The sequence below is a fragment of the Blennius ocellaris genome (assembly GCF_963422515.1).
Source record: "Blennius ocellaris genome assembly, chromosome: 1".
In the NCBI taxonomy this organism is placed as follows: domain Eukaryota; kingdom Metazoa; phylum Chordata; class Actinopteri; order Blenniiformes; family Blenniidae; genus Blennius; species Blennius ocellaris.
This window is the reverse complement of record NC_137650.1, coordinates 26284788-26299751: the sequence shown is the minus strand read 5'-3', so window position 1 is coordinate 26299751 and position 14964 is coordinate 26284788.

The following is a 14964-nucleotide window of genomic DNA, read 5'->3' as shown; positions in this document are numbered from 1 at the left end:
TGATTATGAGCCATGGTGTAATTTGCCTACATCCCTTATGACGCTGAATCATGTTCATTCCAAGACTATTAAATCTAGGATTATGGTTAATTCGGAGATTACATCCTTCAAGTATAGCTTCAAACTGAACAGCAGATTTTGGTTGATGGTTGGTGGCAGAGTGGTTACCACTGTAACCTCATAGGGAGATCCCTGGCTTCAGTCCAGATTGGGCTTGGGTTGTTCAGAAAGTTATCTGCCTCAAGTTTCTTCCCAAATCCCACCATGTTGATTATTCCTTTAAATGTTTATTGGTTTTATTGTGAATTATATGTTTCTTCATTAATCTATGTATTTTAGATAGCATTAATATAATATGTTTCCGAGTTCCTTCTCAAAAAATACAATCCTTAATCTACACAGCAGGGTGCCCAACCTTGTCCCAAGTCATACATTTCACAATAACTTGAGCTTATCCATATGATACTATCTCAAATATAAGAAATATGGAAAACAATTAGCATTGTCACATTTTGGTCTTTACATAATACACACGATCAAACAGGTGTTTTGGGATTTTGGGATTGGGGTTCAATTTAAATATCCAGTACACAAAAGCCACACATAAACAATTACACACATACATAACATTGTTTTCGTTCTTTCTTTTCTATGTTCAATGCGAGTAAAGAGGTTAAAACTGTCCTTGGCTAGTCTTGGTCAGAAGGTCACCTTGGTGATGCCAAGTGATTCCTTCACTTTGCATCTTGTTTGAGTGTCTCTAGTGATTTCCCTAATGTATTGGGAAGATATGCAGAGTTTTTCTGGAGAGATCTTTCTCATTTCCCTGTGAAAGATCGAAGTACCTTTGCTCAGTAGCTGCTCCAGCCCCAGTCCAGGCAGAACTGTGTGCTTCTTGGCTCTCCAAAAAACAATTAAAATGGGTCCATCATTTCAAACATCTGTCTTTTTGTGGATTTCAGCTGGACTTTTATTCGTACCTGAGAAGACAGAGGGTTATCCTGACTTTGTGGCTGGGTGTGAATTCGAATTTGAAGGTGTCTGTTTTGAGTTTGTTGTGGATTTGAAAACGTGGTCCCAAGCGGAGAGCAGTTGTGAAATGCAAGGTGGGGAGCTCCTGAAGGAGATAAATGAACCCATCAAAGTTTTCCTGAACAACATCTGGAGCAAGAAAAACATCAGCAACTTCAGCTGGTGGCTGGGGGAGGATATCCAAGGAGGGGAGAAGGAATCTACAGCAGGTCTGTAAAGTATGACATTTATTTTGACATCTGTCATTGTCGGTTTGCTTCATGCCTGTTCACAAGCAGAAGAGTCATGGAAAAGAAAAAGACGCAAATGAAAAAGTGGTTTGTTTAAAGAATTATTCAGTTAGAAGAAAAAAACCTCACACGAGCAATGAAATGTTTTTTAGAGCTTTTAATCGAAGGAATCAGCCGGTTTCTTGAGCACCAAACGATGCTGAGTTTGAGTTGATTTTTGTTTATCTAATTACCAACACAGTCTGAATTTAAATAGGTTTGAATACTTGCTCCAAGGAAGGCGTGCATGTCTCCTGAGCATATTTCCATACAACAAAAATAAGACAAACATAGCAATGTCAATATCTAATTGTAATCAGGATGAGGACACCAAACATGTTGAAAAGTCCAGTCTCGCCTTCACAGTACTCAACAATAGTCGCATCTGTTTGTCAAAATATAGATGATTGGTTAGACAGAACAAAACAGGCATTTTGGGGTCAGTCAGTACAAGTAACCGCCAATGTATTCATGTAAAATAAAAATAATTTAGATGCTGTGATGACATAGCATTTCACAATAATGTTTTTGTCATTAAAATTTCTTATAATAATAATAATAATATCTTAACAAGCATTTTCCTTTACAAGCATTTCATAATTCACAATTTAAAGTAAAGTAAATATCTCCAATGGATCTCAAATGGGGGTCAAATTATGGGGGTTAAATTGATATCCTAAAAATGTTCTTACAATCCAGCTGACACAACACTAACACTACATTGCATGTATCATTTTCAGAAAGGTAATGCATGTTGTACTTGTCCTTGACTTATAATGAATGGTTTGTTTCAAGGATATAATACAAATGAAGACATTATCATACACGGTCACTTGCCCTAAAGGGTTAAAAACTCAACAGGATTGTAAAACAGTGCAAAAGTTGTGCATCCTATTGTGTGTATCGAGGAGCACTCCAACCCGTTCCTCAGGTTCGAGTTCTCCCGGATACCCCAAACGTAGAATTACTATTGCAACAACACATCATCAGTAGGGTAAAACGAACAATGGTGGGGACTCCTCAAAAACAAAACATATACATATGAGGTCGACTGCTGACTGAGGTGTGACTGTCTGTCTCTGAGTGTTTGTCCTATGATGAACTGGGGTACCCTACCTTTTCCTCCAGTCTGCTGAGGTCCAGAGTTGAATAAAACAGTACAGTGTGTGTGTGTGTGTGTGTGTGTGTGTGTGTGTGTGTGTGTGTGTGTGTGTGTGTGTGTGTGTGTGTGTGTGTGTGTGTGTGTGTGTGTGTGTGTGTGTGTGTGTGTGTGTGTGTGTTTATAATCTCTTCTTACTGCAACAGAGACTGGTGTATTGACAGAGGACCTCTGCCCCTTGATGAAGCTGAATCCTCTTGAGTTCACAAAGTCGGACTGCGACCAGAGACGAGGCTTCCTCTGCACACACAGTATGCGCCACTTCCATGTCATTGCATCAAAACCTATCACTACACAGAGTTTACTACTTCTTCAGTTGTGTGTTCGTCCATTCCGTCTGTTAAAATTGTTCTTTTTTTTTTTTCTTTAAGTTGTACAGACTCCATCAACGACAAATGTGAGTGAAACAGAGTTAGAAAAATGTAATTGTTATGGTTTGTTTTATTTTACTCATTTATTTATTTGTTTACTTCATGACAGAATACAGTGGCCTTCTATAATGAAACCAGTTCTCGTGAGTTACATTGAAACGTGTTCTTATTCACCTGTCAGCAGACCAATGTGTGTATCTGTGTGTGCCTCTCAAACAAGCACATACACTTTGATTTCAGGACACAGGCGGGATGTTTCTGCAATGGAATCCAATGTTTGCAACATCACCAATCTTCTCAAGGTGAGGGAAACCTCATTTGTTTTACACACAGGCTCGTGAAATCAAATGAGGACAGGCTTTAAAGTATACAGAAAAATTTATTTTGTTTATTCACAAGCAGGTTTTTTTTCTGAAACAGGAAGCAGACAAAGAACTACAGAAGATAGAGTTAACTGCAGGTGAACCAACAGATGAGAACAGGGTGGGTACCTTTAGTTTGTAAAGCATGAGTGAATTTTCACGCCGTTCTTCTATTATTTGCATCTTTTATTGTTGCCAAAATGAGTGTACCTCCCCCCCTCACAGGACAGCTTTATCGAACACATGCTGAGCGGCACGAAAATCCTGACCTCAAAGAAGTTTGCTGACAGTGACAAAGAAAACGTGCATCACATCATAAACTGCAGCGCTGGTATCTTGCTTCTTGCGTTGAAAAAATGCGACAAAGATGAAAAGCCAAATCCAGTTGTGAGTTCGTTTGTCTACGTCAACTCTAATATCAAACACATATGTTTGCATCGTTGTTGTGGCAGTTGGATAACAGGACAACAACTTCTTTCAGCCTTTGTTTGAGAGTGTCTTCGAGATTTTTCGTGAAATTTCTCGCTGGGTAGGTGAAGAAAACTCAGATTTGATCATCATTAAGCACCCATCAGGCAACATCTATCAGAAAAGGTTGGTATTTGTTCTCTTTTGGTTGATAATTGTAATGTTCCAGATTTTCTTTAGTGGGTGAATGGTGTAAATCTCATAGACTACACACCAACATATGGTTGCCTACAGTCTCAGCCATTGGGTTCCACATCTTGTGGCGCAAACATGTGATGCAAGACTAAATCGTCTGGGGCAAAATAGTAAAACTCTCCGTGAGATGTCATTGTGACAGTCTCATTCAACTATCTCATATTTTGCATTTATATATTTTGACTTGTAATAAACTAAGATATTACATAATGTTATGTTATTTTTAACTGGATTCCCCAGCTTGTACTGTGGCCAAGTCTACAGTATAAGTTCATATAACGTGCTGTGGAGACCCCTGTGGAAAAAAGGGGGAGCAACCCAACAGTCATTCATCCCATTTAAATTGGATTTGCCTCCTTTAGCCAAACACCCAATGAGCTTGGAAATCTGGTGCTCGGTTCAGAGGATGATGGTGAAGTTGTAAAGTTTCCGTCAATGTCAGCACTGCAACCACATCTTCAACACGTATCCAAAGTCACTGCTCAGGTCAGTGTGTGTCATCAGCATGTATGACTGCGTCTTTGTTGTCAGCCACAAACTCTTTGAATCACTTTATCTTGCTCTTTCAGCTTGCCACGTTCAAACACAATCCCCATCCATCTTCCGAAAACATCACAGGAACTGTGTGCAGTATTTTACTCAGCGACGGAAACAAAAGTATTTCCTTGATGGGTCTGAAAGAGAGGATTGAGGTACAGCTGACATGAGAAGTACAACTGCAATTTCGCCGGATGACACATATTAGACACCACTACAGCAAATATGATCAACACACCAGTTAATATAACAATGTTCCCCAATCACTGCTGCTTTAAAAGTGATGCGCATGAAATCGGCCAACTCTCAGAAACAACAACAGCGATTGTAAAAACTCTAGCTTCTTAATACTTAGGCAAAAACATGGCAAATAGTAAGACATGCCACATTTGTTAGAACACTTCATACATAACGTTTGATGTGCTGATGTCTTACCTCATTGAAACATAGAGGCGGAGCAGCAGTGAAAAAAATATAACATTAAGTCACTTTCCTCAAACCATCATTCAGATTCTACAAGCAATTTTCTTACTCAATTACTTTCAGTTGCTGGACAAACATATGATTAAGTCTTGTACTTTCAGTCAATGCCATGAAGAATAATGATGATAATACATTGTTATTCATGCCTCAATGCTCAATTTCTCATATTATAGCCATGTTAGTATTACATAGCAAACAAAACAGATTTCTCAGAATTTCTCTGGAAAATATTTCCCTTAACATCACTAACTTGCTTTACCAATCAAATCCATGTTTAATGTTTACCTTCAAGTCATGACTCTTCACTTTCTGCAGATCTTCTTGCCTCGAGCAAATGCTTCAGATTCAGTGGACAATAACACTGTTGTTCTGAAGGAAAACACCAAATCTGTAACGGTGATGAATGTCACAGATGCCAATACAACCATCTTCTTCAGAGTCCAGCCCAGCATCAACGTGTCACTTCATCTCAACCTGACCTATGGGACACCAGATGCACCCAAATTTTCTGTAAACACCACAATCCTGACCGTTGCAGGTAGTTGTTGCCTCCATGTTATTGATTCACAGCAGTGTAAACTAAAACCTGAGTTCTGTCTCTTTTAAATTTGAAGCTGCAATATTTAATATGATTAAATTGCAGTACAGATACAGAATTTAAAAGTAACAAATCATTCAACAGCTTCAACAAACAGCAATTTTACAATATACTCTCCACCTTCTGTGTGTTCTGTTCATTTCTGTGTTACTCTGTTTTCTGTTTTCTGTTTTATTCACTGAGTCGACTTTTGTATTTGCATTTATCCGAAGCTGCTGGTGTATAAATAGTCACAATTCAACTGAACCTGCTTCACTCCTTTTTAAGGACGTCTGCTTGTGGACACCATAGTTACAATCAAATTCTAGTTTTAAGTAACTGGCACAACAGTGAAAGTATTGAAAATAATATAGAAACGTTGTAGTGTTATGGTCAATTAAAAAACTGTTGTTACTGACAATTATTCGAACAAAAACAAGCTACAAGTTACAGAGTCATCTGTTATCAGGATAAATGTAATCATACTCCTGACCTGCTCCTATAATATGCATTGTTCTGAATCTGTCCGAGCCAGAGCAAATGAATTATTCAATATCATAGCATTGTTAGTATTATATTATCATTGTGTATTCAGGCAGATACAAAATCACAAAAATCCATCCCAAAGCAACAAAATTTAGGATGTTGGTTGATGAAATGACAAACACAGCAATAGCTGCAGCTCTCGGAAGTTATTAAATGCTCAAACCTGTGAGAGGAACACTGAGGGGAGACTTCACACAACAGTGACTCAACACCCAAATTGGTTGTTTTCCATTTTACATATTGTGTCTTTGATACCTATCAGCCACATGAGTAGAGAATACTGATCCCTTGAATAACTGGTAACACCAAATAGAGTTCATCAGCTTGTTCTTTGATTGTGAATTAATGTATTATGTGAATTCTTGCTTCAGACGGCTACCGCTGGATGATAACTCCAGAGATGTTACGTTACACTCCTGGGATCTGGCACGTCGATGCCAAACTCAACGGTTCCCAATGGGAACCGGGTTTGACTCTGAAGACAATGTCTTTCATGACAAAGTGTCTGTACTGGAACACAGGGAGGAAGGTGTGGAGTGTTGACGGATGCATGGTAGGAATATACTCCAATGCAATTTAATCTTCCTGCAGCTGTAGTGTCATACGTGTGCTCCTGTGATCTTAGGTGGGGGAGAAAAGCACTCCACAGTTAACACAGTGTCTGTGTAACCACCTCACTCTCTTCGGGAGCTCCTTCTTTGTGATGCCAAACGAAGTTGACATATCTCGCACGGCCGAGCTGTTTGCGACGGTGAATGAAAACTACGTGGTTCTGGCCCTGCTGTGTGCTTTCTTTGGTCTCTACCTGATCACGCTGATATGGGCCTGCTATGCTGACCGCAGGGCGCGTTTTAAGGTCAGTGGCCGGTTTCCACAAAGCACAAGTGAGCCTGTTTTCTTTTGTAATCCCAATTAATAGGATGTTTATGTTGTCCTGACAGAGGAAGATGACCCTCGTGGAGGACAGTCATCCTGGTGCTCAATACAACTATATGATCAGTGCCCAAACAGGCAATCGAAAGAATGCTGGGACTTCTGCCAATGTAAGTCTTCTCTGAAAGTCTGAAGGGCCTTCAGAGAGGCATCTTGCCAACATGTGACTCTGCGTGGGGGTTTCATCTCAATAGATAAGGATTGAAGGAGGACAAAAGAAAGATGAATAGAGAAGGAATAGATGAGGCAGTGTTGTCATGGCAATGCATGTTAGGTTTAGCTCAATATGCCAGACACTGATGTAGATGGAAGAGAAGCACATATTTAATTCCAATAATTAATCCAAAAAAAACACCAAAAAACACAAGATGACACAAATCTAGAAACACAGACTGAGTCACTGGAATAGAATACACACAGAAACACAGACGAAATGGCAAACAAGACACACAAGAAAAGTCCAATACATACCAAAGCCACCAGGTGAGGACGATCCCTCTCTCAGGCACAGGAGAAAGAACTCTGGACAAAAAGTACAGAAGAAACTAAACATGAACCATGACAGGAGAGAGACAGTGATAAATAGATTGCCCTTTTAATCAAATTTCCTGTAGGTGTCACTGTTTTTGTGTTGTCCCTGTGATGAACTGGTGAACTTTCCAGTATGGTTTACTTTGAAAAAGTAGTATACAATGATACCAAGATTATGTATTCGGTAACAAACGAGAAAACCTTCTATGCTCTGTCAGGATCCCTCGTGTGAAAATGCAGCATTTATGGATGTGCTCTTTTCATCCTGCAGGTCACGGTCATGTTGATTGGCTCAGAGGGGGAGAGCCGCATATCCAACCTCACGGATCCCGACAAACCCTTGTTCGAGAGAGGATCTGTTGATATGTTTGTGCTTTCCTCACCCTTCCCACTGGGCGATATTCAAAGCCTCAGGCTGCAGCATGACAACTCTGGAGGAAACCCATCATGGTGCGAGAAGCTGAGAATCTCTTACAATTAATCTACTTTTACCTCTCATATGAACACAAACAACGGTTTTAGATAGCTGCACATTGTAAGCCTTTTGAAGAAGGTGCCTTGCCAGTTTAGGGTACCATCAAGTTATTCTAACATAGTTCAAAAGGTGTTTCTGAATGGATTGATTTAACTTGACTCTAGTGTAACTTGTTTCCTTGTGCACAGTGACCCTTAAATTCAGGCTTGCCCTATCACTTCAAACAACCTTATTACATCATGTTGTTAAATGTCATGGACCATCTTTGTTTATATATTTCAGTGCAATATAGGCTGACTCAGTTGGATAACTATGTAGGAGCTTGACAATAATTAAAAGCCTGCCATGTTATACCAGAATCTGCAGAGTGCATATAGACACATAACATGTGCAGGCACATGTGAGAAAGAATGCTTCAGGTATGTGATACTGTATCCCACGGTGCTGGAGCCGATCCCAGCCGACAACAGGCGAGGGCAGGTACACCTCATCGAATCAACTGTTAAATCAGTCAATTTTATGTATTTTTCATGTGTCTCACTGATAAATTGTTAAAGGTATATCAACAAGGTGATCATCCAAGACCTCCAAACACGATTCGTATGGCACTTCCTCTGTGAATGTTGGCTGAGCGCTGACCGAGGAGATGGCATAACCAAGAAAACCTTCAACGCAGCGAAGAGCAATGAGATCGCCAGCTTTAGGTCAGAGTCAAGCTCTTTTGCACTTTCAAAATGAATCATTCAGCTCATGAGGGAATTTGTGGCAAATGATTAGCAATCTTGTGCATTTCTGTCTCTCCCTGTCAGAAACATTTTCCAGAGCAGAACATCAACCGGCTTCAGGGATGAACACATCTGGGTGTCCATAGTGGATCCGCCATCACGTAGTCCATTCACACGTGCCCAAAGGGTTTCATGCTGCATGAGCTTGCTGCTTTGCACCATGGCAATCAACATCGCCTTCTGGAACCATCCTGTGGACAAGAACCCAGTCGTGATCTTCTCAATAGGTGACTAAACAGGAAGACTGACGCTCACACACTCACATATATTGGTTACAGAAAGGCCAGTGAGGCCTGAGTGCAAACCACAACACCAACGTGCGGCTCTGGACTTTATTCATATAGTGTATTTCTCACTGCTTCAGTAGACTCAGCTGTGTTCTGTCACATTCACACATTCAAACACACACACACCAATTGTTACAGCTTTCATGCACACGTTGAAATTCTCTGCCTTCTCCAAGGACATTTCAACACACAGAATCGTGGGAAGCTTGAATCAACAGCAAATATTAGAATTGGTTTGATACTTTTTACTAACTGACATCTTTCTAATAGGTATTAACGTATCAATATTGAGAGAAAGACACAGGTAACTTTGTATTGATACGTATAATGTCTAGTACACAAGCTCTCTTGAAACATAGGTCGACAGTTTAATGAGAAGGTCATCCCAATGATTATAATTTCCAACAAATATCAATAAATTGTACTTTGCTTTTGAAAAGGAACCGGCCTTTGAATTCTTCATGGTTGCAAAAGGTTTTTAAGAATACAAAAGTGGAAAACACACCGATCACACCTTTTGCATGGGGTGTCCGAAAGGCAGAACTGACCTCAACAACCAGATGATGTATTTCAGACGCTACAGTTAAACTTCTTTTCCCTTAAATCTGTCCAGGTTCAATGGTTTTCACATGGCAGGCGTTCATGGTGGGGCTGCAGAGTGGTCTGCTCATGTTTCCTATCAACATCCTCATCATCACCATCTTCCGAAGCATCCGGCCACGCATGATCTCAAAGCCTAAAAACGAAGAGGCAGATTTAGGACAACCTGCAGTTACTGTACCGACTGTTCTGAGGGTGTGTTTTCACTATCAAATCTCTGTGAGAGAAAGAGTTTGTTCAGAACCTTTGTGGGTGTTATTTGGAGCGTTTTCCTCCAGTCATCTTTGGAGTGCATCTCCCATATAGATCATAACTCAGTCCGTTTGAGTTTCTTGTGACCCTATTTTATGTTTTTATAACATCAACTTTTCTTTGGCTCTGTAGCTTGTCAAAAATGACACGTCTGCCTTGTGGTTGTTCGCTTCTAGGACACAGATGAGTTTATTTCTTTGATGAGCAAAAGTCCGAAGAACAAGGCATTGGAGATGAACAGTCTGGAGTCCACCGCTGACCTTCTCGCTTGCTTGGACAAAGTGAATATATATGTTCAAGCTATGCAGGGTAGGTTTACTTTTTCTACAATACTGTTTCTCAACTAATTCCTGTACTTCGAAATCAGAGTTTGCTTATGCAGATGTGAGGTATTGTATCATTCAAAGTGGTGCACATAATCTTTTGAAGAAAAACAAATATTTTGAGTGCTGAGAACATCATGATGGAAATATTATTGGGAAGAAAATATACACATGTGATCACATAGAATAACCAAAATCTACACACTAACATCTCCAACATTAGGAACGAGATTACCATCCACACACATTCAAAAATAGTGCATCCAATAAGCATGTCAGTGTGGAGAGAACAAGCAAATGTACAGGGAGAACCTACAAACTCCACACAGAACCCGATCTCAAACCAGGGATATTCTTACTGTGGGATGAAAGTGCTAACCACTACGCAGCCATGTGTTTTGTTGTTGCGGCGATAAAGGTTTTCCTGTCAGCTAAAAAAGACTCAACACTGCAAGCTGCACAAATAAGTTTCTTTGTGCTGCACAGAGACACAATTTGTTTGAACTCTTGTGGCGTTACAGGAGAAACTGAGAGCGACCCCCACCTGGTGCACAGCTCCAGGTTTCTCCTGGCTGGACTCTGCCACCTCCTCATGTCTTTGGAGAAACTGGACGTCAAACACTTCGCAAGCGAAGAGGAGCATCAGAAGATCTTCAGCCTGGCCAACCTGCTGGTGCGCAAGTCTGAGATGGTCTTCAGCAGCCACTTGACCACCTGGTCAGCACTCCAGCTCACACGACAACCCCCAAAATATCCGATCAGAACACAATTGCCTTTCAAACACTGTGTGGTCTCGCTGCTCTTGCTTCAGCCCACCTCCGGTGAAGAGGAAGAAGAGGCCGGCGAGCGGCTGGCTGCCCTGGTGGTGTGTGTTCCTGGGCTGGTTCCTGCTGCTGTCCATCAGTGGAGTGTCGACTTTCTTCACTCTGCTGTATGGGTTTCAATATGGCAGAGAGAAATCCATCAAGTGGGTCATGTCTCTGGGCCTCTCGCTCTTTGAGAGCATCTTTATACTGCAGCCTCTTAAGGTGGGTCAAGGTGGAACTAATACTTTGATTGGTGCTGCATCACATTAAGTCTTGATCTCCGTGATGGGAAACATCTGCTCCTGTATAAGGGAGTAGTCAAATAGACACATGTTGAATTGTGTTAAAAAAAAAAATTTAATGTTCTGTTTAGAAATCTCTCAATAATTATCTATATTCAGTTATCAGTAATTTACTGTGACTTGTTTTGCCTCGCAGGTGATTGGTGTTGCAGTGTTTTTTGCTCTGCTGCTGAAACCAGTTGCTGTGGAGGAGACTGAAGAAGCCGAAGAAGTGCTTCGCAGTAAGAAAACATTACAAAGCCCTTCAGTGACCCTAATACAAGAGCTTCAACTTCTACTTTTGACATTGCCTTGCAATGCACTGTTAAAGGATCCACTGAAAATATTAATATGCACTATTATCTATTCAATAATACTTTGGAATTTGGAATAATTGGATGGAATCAACTCTGAATTATTAGAAATGACTGTCTGCAGATAAATAGATGTCCTGTAACATGTGGATCCATCTAAATGATTCTACTTGTTTCTGTTGAATCAAAGACATAAAAAAGAAAAAATTTAATGTAAGTTTTGCAAATTTACCATGGAAAACTTTGCACAACCAAAACAAAAAAAAATGTAAATGCTTAATTATGAGATATGAGATAAGAATTGCCTGTTGTCCACTGATACACTCAAATTTCCTTTTAAAGCAAAAGAAAAAAATTGATTTTATGGAAGATTGAGGTTCACATAAAAGCAAGTTCATGAAAAAGTTATTTAGTTCTTCTTTGTCGAGTCATGCACTCCTCCTCCGGTAAGAAGTGAAGTATTGTGCGGCTGACATGTTTTCTCCATTCGCCAGAGCAACAGGAGAAGTGTATCCAGTATGCTGGCAGGAAACTGTGACGACGCAGCGTTCACCAACACATGCGGTTTTCTCTGAAGGACAGAGCTGAAGCCCACGACACCCTCAGTCCTCAAACACTCGGTTGAACTCCATGCGAGTTTTAACAGCTTGGGTAGTTTGAATGAGTACAAACTGCCATACATCTGTAGTTTTTAAAATGTAAGAGGAGCCCCCTCAAAGAGCGTTTTCCTTCTTCCTCATCATCTTTCTCATTATTTGTTCTAATGATTTAGAGAAAACATGCTGTGAATGTCAATCCCCTGACTACTAGATTTTTCCTGCTGCTCCCAGTAAAGATCCCCCCCCACACACACACACACACTGAAAATCACGAGCTTTAAAGATTTTAAAAAAAATTTTTAAGTCAGCGTAAACTCAATGTTATTAACACTTTTTACCAGAATAATCTAATTATACTACATAAATATACATATAAGACGTTTCTTTCTGTTAAAGAGAGATTACTCATTCAATGTAGAAGTGTAGATTTAAGAGGGATTGGTGCGTTTACATCTTTTAAAGTGTACGATTATAATAGACTTAATGATTTAGTTCAAGTGAATGGAAGTAGAACATTCAAATAATTATTTTTTTATATTTACTCAACCTGTTAAATAATTTACTTTGTGTTTAAGTTTTACTTTATGTATGTTATTCCGTCTCATCAAACAAGAAACCCTGAGTTCTACTTTGTTCTTTATTTTAGCATCGAAACAAAGTGGTCTCCAAGCATTTATGTTAACAGACAATAATTTGCAGTCAGATACTTTAGAGATATTGATATGACCATTATTCCAAAGCGCCTAAAAGCCACAGCATGTTGCTGTCAGCACAACTATCCATCACAGCCAGCCATTAATTACCCGAACACAGACTTTTCCTTGTAGAGAAAAATGAAGAAGCCTTTATGTAATTGCATATACTGGAGCTAATGGTTAATTGAGCACTTCCATCACTGTAATATGTGCTGAGAGTGCATGTCATGTCTTTTTATCGTTCATGTCTGCTTCTATGAGATTTGTCCCCCTCCCCCCCTGAAAGATTTATGAAACCGAACTAAGTACATTCAATTTGGTGTGTGCGGTTTGCAACTACAAACAGCTTTGCAGATATTTTAATATTGTGAGTTCAGCCATCTGTAAGTTTATTTAATCCACAATGGCTCATTTAATATCGGGTTTTATGTATTTTTGCTGTATGTATGCTATCTGTGAGTTTGAATAAAGCCATCGCTGTTAACAACCTGCAGAAGTTTCATGACTTCCTGATAGTACTGATATTAAAAATGCTCACTAAAGTACAGGACGCCAAATGAGGTGAGTAATAATGCTGTGGGTTTATAAAACATTGTATTTTACTACATTTAAATGTGGTTATTTTTTTCTCAATCCACTGATCAGTTAACTTGTTTTAAATGTTATAATGGAAATATCATCCATCAGTAGTCTAAACCATTCTATCATGCCAAGGTCCAAAGGCGACTGGAACAGATCCCAGCTCACTGAGGCCAAAGGGAAGGTCAGCAACCCTGGTGAAGTCTCCAGTCCATCACAGGACAAACACAGACAGACACACACACATGGGTCATAGCTGTCATTTAGAGTAAACTATTAACCGCATACGGATATCTTTGAGGTGTTCAAAATTGCAAATGTTCAGAAAGTTTGTTGCACAGGTGAGGAGCGCAGAAACTAAATGCTGCTTCACCTTGTTTGCGTCTGACTCTTGGAACACCGGTTAAACCTCCTCCTGAGGACCTCGGAGGTCTGGATGTTTCATAATCTACAAATAAATCTGAGATGTTTTGAGGCCCGAGAACATTTAAAGCCTTGTAGACCACAAATAAGGTTTTGACACACAGGCAGCCAGTACAGGGATTGGAGCGCGGGTGTATAACCACATGTGATTGTTTGCTCTGAGAAGGTCAAGTGATATCTCCAGGATGTACAATGTCCTCACTCATTGTCTGCAGGGAATGGCTCCAGCACCTTGCGACAAGCTTGAATGAAGCTGCACAGAAGATGACGTCTCACGTGTACTGACCACACAGTCTCTAGTGTCAGAGGAGACACAAAACTACCTTTAAGCTTCGTTGTAAACAGCCAAAAACACAACAAGCTGATGAACTACAATTATAATAAAGCTGTTTGATCATGTACTCAATTGCAATGTTAAAGTCAATAATACTTTACAATAATGGATCCACAACACGTGACTGCCTCTGTGGGTTTTCATTGTCAGTCACTTTCAGGTACAAAAACCTTATTTCTTCCTGGTCTTCCAATGGTGTATTGAACATGAGATCAACTTAAATATACTGATGATTTTCAGCTTTTATTTGTGCAAAAATGAATGCACTTACTGCACACCACTTTTGGCATAAATGGCTAGTTTTACTCTCCCCCCTTGCTTTGAGAATTCAGTCACTTAGAAAATGTGTCTTTCAGCAAGCAGCAGACAAAACTACTCCTGCAGACTGTTTAAAATTACATTACTTCTAAAGTTTGACTTTTCAGTTTTAAAATGTCTTAAAGGTTTAACGCTGTCGTATCAGACATTTCCTGCAGTTGGCTTGCAGTTTGAACACCTCTGATTTGATGGAGGAAAAAAGACTGGATGCTGAATAATGGCTATAGCACCCTTTAAAGAGGAAGTTTGCAGCCAAGACTACTTCAGAGTTTGTTTTTCTTACATATAGGATGGATTATTACAGGTTGTTTTTTTTTAAACATTAAAGAAAAGAAATTAGAAATTATGACTGATCCAAAATAAATCCCCACAAAGAAAGTTTCCAGTCTCCAGAAAGAGAGCATATTACAGGATTTTAGTGTTTTCATTG